The 7,783-nt window shown below is 42.8% G+C and overlaps 1 long non-coding RNA gene across 1 annotated transcript in view; it reads left to right on the forward strand.

Moving 5' to 3' along the window:
- LOC111763730 (uncharacterized) overlaps nt 1–1,532 on the forward strand; it is a 32,635-nt gene extending 31,103 nt beyond the window's left edge. Inside the window, exon 3 of the long non-coding RNA XR_002796538.3 lies at nt 451–1,532. This is a non-coding gene — a long non-coding RNA (uncharacterized lncRNA). The remainder of the gene's footprint in view (nt 1–450) is intronic.
- Nucleotides 1,533–7,783: the final 6,251 nt, after the last annotated feature.

The following is a 7,783-nucleotide window of genomic DNA, read 5'->3' on the forward strand; positions in this document are numbered from 1 at the left end:
ACGGGGGCCAGGCGCTCCTCGGGGGGTTCGCGGGGGCCAGGCGCCCCTCGGGGGCCCGCCGCGCTCTACTCCTCCACCTGCGCAGCCCGCCCGTGGGAGCCTGGGCGCTCGGGGTCTGGAAGGACTTAAAACCTTCAGGGGCCCCAGAGAAGCATAAAAGCGGCAGAACAAGACGAATAAAACGCAGTCTTCGTCCCAGGTACCTCCCGATCCCGTTGGGAGGCAGACGTGAGGGTGTGAGTGCCAGCAGTGGAGCGCACTGGCGGGCGCAGGGGAGTGAAGACGGCCCTTCTCCCCAACCGCTGGAGGGGCCGGGCAGGCCGGGCAGACCCCGCACCCCACTGTCCTGCCCACCCTCAGGAGGGGAGCCCGGCCACAGCCCGGGACACTTCTGCCTCGCTGAGGCCTTGATTTCCTTAATCAATGTGCTATAAATGTTTCTGATGTCAGTTTCTTAGGAGAAGATGTGTTTGCGGGTGTTTCACCTGCGGAATCCACTGGAATGGACATGGCCAGGTGTTTATCTGGAGGAAAGGATGTAGCCTACTGATGAAGGGCATCACGTCGGGACTCTTTTGTTTCCTGGATTGGGAATCCCATACTCTACCGGGCCGCTGTGGGAGCCTGGCCAGCCAGCGCCCTGGGTACCTCTTTATCTGTAAACCTGTAGTTTCCCTTCTGTCTCTATGAGTTTGTTTATTCTAGGTATTTCATATAAGATAAAAATCATACTGTATTTGTCCTTTTCTGTCTGGATTTCACTTGGCAAGTTGTCTTCAAGTTTCATTCCAGCACATATCAGAACTTCATTCCTTTATATGACTGAGTAATATTCCACCGTGTGTACCACATTTTGTTTATTCATTCACCCATTGATGGACACGTGGGTTACTTCAATCTTTTGGCTATTGTGAATAATGCTATTAAGAACACTGCTGTAGGGAAACGGACTTTGGCCCAGTGGTTAGGGCAGCCGCCTACCACATGGGAGGTCCGCGGTTCAAGCCCCGGGCCTCCTTGACCCGTGTGGAGCTGGCCATGCGCAGTGCTGATGCGCGCAAGGAGTGCCCTGCCACGCAGGGGTGTCCCCCGCGTAGGGGAGCCCCATGCGCAAGGAGTACACCCATAAGGAGAGCCGCCCAGCGCGAAGGAGGGAGCAGCCTGCCCAGGAATGGCGCCCGCCCACGCTTCCCCTGCCGCTGACGACAACAGAAGCGGACAAAAGAAACAAGACGCAGCAAAAAGACACAGAAAACAGACAACCAGGGGAGGGGGGTGAATTAAATAAATAAAAATAAATCTTTTAAAAAAAAAAAAAAAAAGAACACTGCTGTACAAATATGTCTATGAATCCTTGTCTTCAATTCTTTTGGGTATATAAAATAAAAGAAAAATAGTTAAATTGGACTTGACCAAAATTTTTTAAAAACTTTTGTGTTTCAGAGGACACCATCAAGAAAGTGAAAACAACATGTCTGATTCACAGCTCTGTAGATGAAACTAGTATTTTAATGTTGTTAGTAAGGCAAGTCAAGTGCATAGAAATGAATGAATATTTATTTAACTCTGTGAAATGAAACAAAATAATATTTCACAGCTTTCTACATGAAACTTATTTTCAACATTCTTACTAAGTCATGTTTAGAGCAGGAAAGACAGTGAAACATGAGTGAATCCAATTCCTGCTCTAACCCTTACCTTAACCCAAACTCTAATATTATCTTACCCAGTTTCTAAATGTTGTCACCTTAGCAGATTCAGAGAATTCCGGGGAAACTAGTGTTTTAATATTGTTAGTAAGTCAGGATAAGTGCATAGAAGTGAATAAAACGTGTATATTGATGACTTTGCAAAACTAATCATCATAGATTCACTACTCATTAGATGAAATTAGAATTTTAACATTGTTAGTAAAGACAAGATAAAGCATGGAAGTAAATGAAATACATGATTTACCCGGTTTGCAAAACTAAGCAACATGTCAAAACCACAGTTTTCTAGATGAAATTAGTGTTTTAACATTGCTGGCAAGATAAGCGCATAGAAGTGAATGAAACCTGTATTTTACTCTGTTTGTCAAACTAAGCAAAGTATCAGGCTCATGACTCTCTAAATAAAACTAGTGTTATAACATTGTTATTATGTCAAGAGAAGTGCATAGAAGGGAACGAAGCATTTATTTAACTCAGTTTGTGAAACTAAACAACATAGCTGATCTGCAGCTTTCTGTATGAAACTTCCTCTTTAACATTCTTGCTACCTCAAGGTTAGAGGAGAGAAGACAGTGAAACATTAGTGAATCCAATTACTAACGATAACCCAAACCTTAAACCCAACCCTAACACTAACTCTAACCTAACTTTAACACTACTCAGTATCTGGAATTACTCATCCTAGCAGATTCAAAGTGTTCTAGGTGAAACTTGTGTTTTTACATTGTTATTAAGTCAAGATATATGCATAGAAAGATTTGAAATGTGTTTTATTAACTTTGCAAATCTAAGCAACATATTCAATTCACAGCTCTCTGTATGAAAGTTATATTTTAATATCATTAGTAAGTCAATATAAGTGCATAGAAATAAAGGAAATACGTATAGACAGTTTGCAAAATAAGCAACCAATATTCAAAGTTCTCTAGATGAAATTAGTGTTTTTACATTGATAGTAAGTCAAGATAAGTGTATAGCATTTAATGAAACGTATTTTACACACTTTGTGAAACTTAGCAATATGTAAAAAATATTCACAACTCTAGATTAAACTAGAGGTTTTACATCATTAAGAAGTAGAGAGAAGCACATGGAAGTGAATGAAGTGTGCATGTTATGCAGTGGGTAATACTAAGAAAATTAGAATCACAAATTTCAAGATGGACCAGGGATTCAATCTGGGACCTCATATGTGGGAAGCTGGCACTCAGCCATTGAGCCACACTGGCTTCCCTGAGTTGGTTTTTTGTTTTATTTTTGCTTGTTGTTTGCTTTTGTTTTTTCAGGAGGCATGGGAACTGAACCAGTGCAGGAGGTGGGCACTCAACCACTTGAGCCACATCCACTCCCATAGTGTTTTAACATTGGTAGTAAGTCAAGATAAATGCATAGAACTCAACGAACCACGTATTTTACATTGTTTGCAAAACTAAGCAGCATAGATTCACTGCTCCCCAGATGAACCAGGTGTTTTAAGGTTGTTAGGAAGTCAAGAAAACTGCACAGAGTGAAAGAAATGTTTATTTTACTCATTTTGTGAAAATAAGTCACTTATAAAATCACAACTCTCGACATGAAACTACTATTTTAAGATTTTTAGTAAGTCAAGATAAGCACACAGAAGAGAATGAAACAAGTATTTACTCAAGTTTGCAAAACCTAGCAACATGGATTCTCTAGATGAAATATGGGTTTTATCATTGTCATAAGTCAATATGAGTGCATGGAAATGAATGAAGCCTGTATTTTACTCAATTTGTGAAACTAAGACCATATGGTATTCACAACTTTCAGAAGATATTACTGTTTTCAGATTTCTAGAAAGTCAAGTGTATGGCTTTATTGAAACGTGTGTTTTATTCAGTGTGCTCAACTTAGCATGCTGTCAGATTGACAGATCTTCAGATGAAACTAGATTTTAACATTACTAGTATGATGGTTAGGCTGTTGTGTCAACTCGGCCAGGTAATTGTGCCCAGCTGTTTGGTCAGGTAAGCACTGGGCTAACTGTAATACAAGGGCATTTGTGGACTTTAGTCATCATTGACTTTACTGCAGTGGTAAATCATAGATAGCTGGTTATAGTTACATCAGTCAGGGAGATTGCCATCAGCAGTGAGTGACGCTTCACCCAATCAGTTGAATCCCTTAAAAGGGGAAGTGATTCCAGCCTTGAGAGAGAATTTCCCAGCTCGTCTTTGGACAGCCAACATCTCCCAGAACTCATCAAGAATCTTCGATGGACTTTCATCAGAGCTCCTGGTTGCAGCCTGCCTGTGGAATCTGGACTTGTGCATCCCCATGGCTGCATGAGAGACTGATAAATCTCTTACTATTGACAGATATCCCTTGTTGATTCTGTTTCCCTAGAGAACCCTGACTAATACAGCTTGGTACCAGGAGTGGTTCTTGTGGAACAGTCTTAAACATGGGCTGTCTGAGGGTGATCTGAGAGTTTTGCAATTGTCTTTCTACTCTAATCAGACTCAAGGGTACTGACAACTCCCTTTCCAATAATGAAGAGGCTGCTAACAGTCCATGGCGCCATGTGGCAATTGAGATACACAAAATAGCATCACAGGATTCCCCTACTTCCATGCTTTTAAGAAGCAAGGATCTGGGTGAGAGTGTTTTCAACACCTTAACAGAGTTTTGTGGAGTCAAACAGTATAATGATGTTGGATGGCTCCTCCTAGATACCCTGGATACTGTTACCAAAGAAAGAGTTGCATTAAAGGCTTCGATTTTGAACCTTAAACACTGAATGGATGACACAAAAGTTTCTAATTGTGCTCTGAAAGAAAACCTTGTCTCCTGTAGTCAGAGGCTCAAAATACCTTAGAACCAAACTCAGATCTCATCATTCAAGTAATGGAGTTACAAAGGAAACTAAAATCTCAAACACATAGGGTTTCTGCAGTTAAAGTGAAGGCATTGATTGGAAAAGGGATGGAGACATAGAGGATGATGACGATATTGATGCAGACATTGGAATCCTGAATTCTGCTGAGACTTTGCCAGATATGCCTGCCAAAGCCTGCCCTGTCCAGGCCACACCTTGTCAACTCTGTATCATCAAGCCTCCAGCCTGCCTCAGGGGTATATCAATTCTCCAGCCCTATGTCATAATATTGTCCACAGGCATCTTGATCATCTCTCCCTTCCACAAGACATCACACTCATTCATTATATTGATGATATCATGTTGATAGGACCTAGTGAGCAAGAAGTAGCAAAGACTCTAGACTTATTAGTAAGGTGTTTGCATGAGAGAGGATGGGAGATAAATCCAACTAAAATACAAGGTCCTCCTCAGTGAAATTTCTAGGTGTCCAGTGATGTGGGGCATGTCAAGATATCCCTTCTAAAGGGAAGGATAAACTGTTGCATCTGGCCCCTTCTACAACCGAAAAAAGAGGAACAATGCTTAGTTGGTCCTTTGGATTTTGGAGACAACACATTCCTCATTTGGGTGTGCTACTCCAGCCCATTTACTGGGTGACTAGAAAAGCTGCTAGTTTTGATTGGGGACTAGAATAAGAAGAGGCTCTGCATCAGGTCCAGGCTGCTGTGCAAACTGCACTACCACTTGGGCCATATGACCCAGCAGATCCAATGGTGCTGGCAAATAGAGGTACTGTCTAGAGCTTTTGACAGACCACTATAGGAGAATCACAACACAGACCCATAGGATTTTGGAGCAAAACCCTGCCAACCTCTGCAGATAACTACTCCCCTTTTGAGAAATAGCTTTTTGTCTGCTACTAGGCCTTAGTAGAGACTGAATGCTTAACATGGGCCATCAAGTTACCGTGAAACCCGAGTTGCCTATCATGAGCTGGGTATTGTCTGACCCAACAAACCATAAAGTTGGGCTGGCACAGCAGCACTCCATAATAAAGTGGAAGTGGTATATACAAGATAGGGCTTGAGCAGGTCCTTAAGGCATGAGTAAGTTACATGAGGAAGTAGCCCAAATGCCCACTGTCACCACCCCTGCCATGTTATCTTCTCTCTCCCATCCCATAGCTTTGGCCTCTTGGGGAGTCCCTTACAAGCAGTTGACTGAAGAAGAGAAAACTCAGGCTTGGTTTATAGATGGTTCTGCATGATATGTAGGTACCACCCAAAAGTGGACAGCTGCAGCACTGCAGCCCCTTTCTGGAACATCCCTGAAGGACAGTGGTGAGGGCAAATCCACCCAGTGGGCAGAACTTTGAGCAGTAAACCTGGTGGTTCATTTTGCGTGGAAGAAGAAATGGCCAGAGGTGCATTTGTACACTGAATCATGGGCTGTTGTCAATGGTTTGGCTGGATGGTCAGGGACCTGGAAGGAACATGATTGGAAAATTGGAAACAAGGTCTGGGGAAGAGGTATGTGGATTGGCCTTTTTGAGTGGGGACAAAACATGAAAATTTTTGTGTCCTACATGAATGCTCACCAGAGGGTAACTTCAGCAGAGGAAGATTTTAATAATCAAGTGTATAAGATGACCTGCTCTGTGGCTAGTGTTCAACCTCTTTCCCTAGCCACTCCTGTTATTGCCCAATGGGCTCATGAACAAAGTGACCATGGAGGTAGGGATGGAGGTTATGCCTGGGCTCAGCAACATGGACTTTCCCTTACCAAGGCTTGACTTGGCTACAACCACTGCTGAGTGCCCAATCTGCCAGCAGCAGAGACTCACACTCAGCTCCCGATATGGCACCATTCCTCAAGGTGACCAGCCTGCTACTTGGTGGCAGGTTGACTACCTTGGACCACTTCCACCATGGAAGGGGCAGCACTTTATTTTAACTGGAATAGACACATATGCTGGATATGGGTTTGCATTTCCTGCATGCAATGCTTCTTCCAAAACTACCATCTGTAGACATACTGAATGTCTTATCTACCGCCATGTCATTCCACACAGCATTGCTTCTGATCAAGGAACCCATTTCACAACAAGTGATGTGCAGGAATGGGCACATGCCCATGGAATTGACTGGTCTTACCATGTTCCCCATTACCCTGAAGCAGCTGGATTTATAGAGTGATGTAATGGCCTTTTGAAGACTCAATTATGGTGCCAACTAGGTGGCAATACCTTGCAGGGCTGGGGCAATGTTCTCCAGGAGGCTGTGTACGCTTTAAATCAGCACCCACTCTATTGTGCTGTTTCTACCATAACCAGGATCCATGGGACAAGGAATCAAGAGGTGGAAATGGGAGTGGCACCACTCACTATTACCCCTAGTGACCCGCTAAGAAATTTGCTTCCTAACCCTGCAACCTCAAACTCTGCTGGTCTATAGGTTTTAGTCCCAAAAGGAGGAGTGCTGTCCCCAGGGAACACAACAATGATTCCACTGAACTGGAAGTTAAAACTGCCACCTGGCCACTTTGTGCTCCTCTTAACTCTGAATCAACAGTCAAAGAAGGGAATTACTGTACTGGCTGGGGTGATTGATCCTGACTACATCTACCTAATGGGAGTAAAGAAGAGTTTGCCTGGAATAGGAGATCCTCTAGGGCATCTGCTAGTACTGCCATGTCCTATGATTAAAGTCAATGGAAAATTGCAACAACCTTATCCAAGCAGGACTAACAATGGCCCAGAATCTTCAGGAATGAAAGTTTGGGTCACCCCACCAGGCAAAGAACCACAGCCAGTTGAAGTGCTTGCTGAGGGTAATGGAAACATGGAATGGGTAGTGGAAAAAGGTAATGATAAATATGAACTTCGGCCACATGACCAGTTATGAAATCTAGGACTAAAATGGTCATGAATCTTTCTTCCTTGTTTCATTATGATGATAGTATATGTACACAAAATGTATTTCTTTGTTTTCTTCCCCAAATTTTCCCTTATCATATAACAAATTGTATACACTTCATGTCATAATATTTGAGGATGTCAATATTACCCAAGAATTTGCATCCTATTCTGTATGGAATTAATGCATTTCTGGTTGTATGCAGGAGAGTTGAACATTGTTAGGCAGAAATATATATATATATATATGCATGTCTATTACTGTTTTTACTTAGAGACTAAGTATGGTTTAAGGTAATGGGTATGGTTGCC

Source organism: Dasypus novemcinctus, chromosome 13 (assembly GCF_030445035.2).
Source record: "Dasypus novemcinctus isolate mDasNov1 chromosome 13, mDasNov1.1.hap2, whole genome shotgun sequence".
NCBI lineage: Eukaryota > Metazoa > Chordata > Mammalia > Cingulata > Dasypodidae > Dasypus > Dasypus novemcinctus.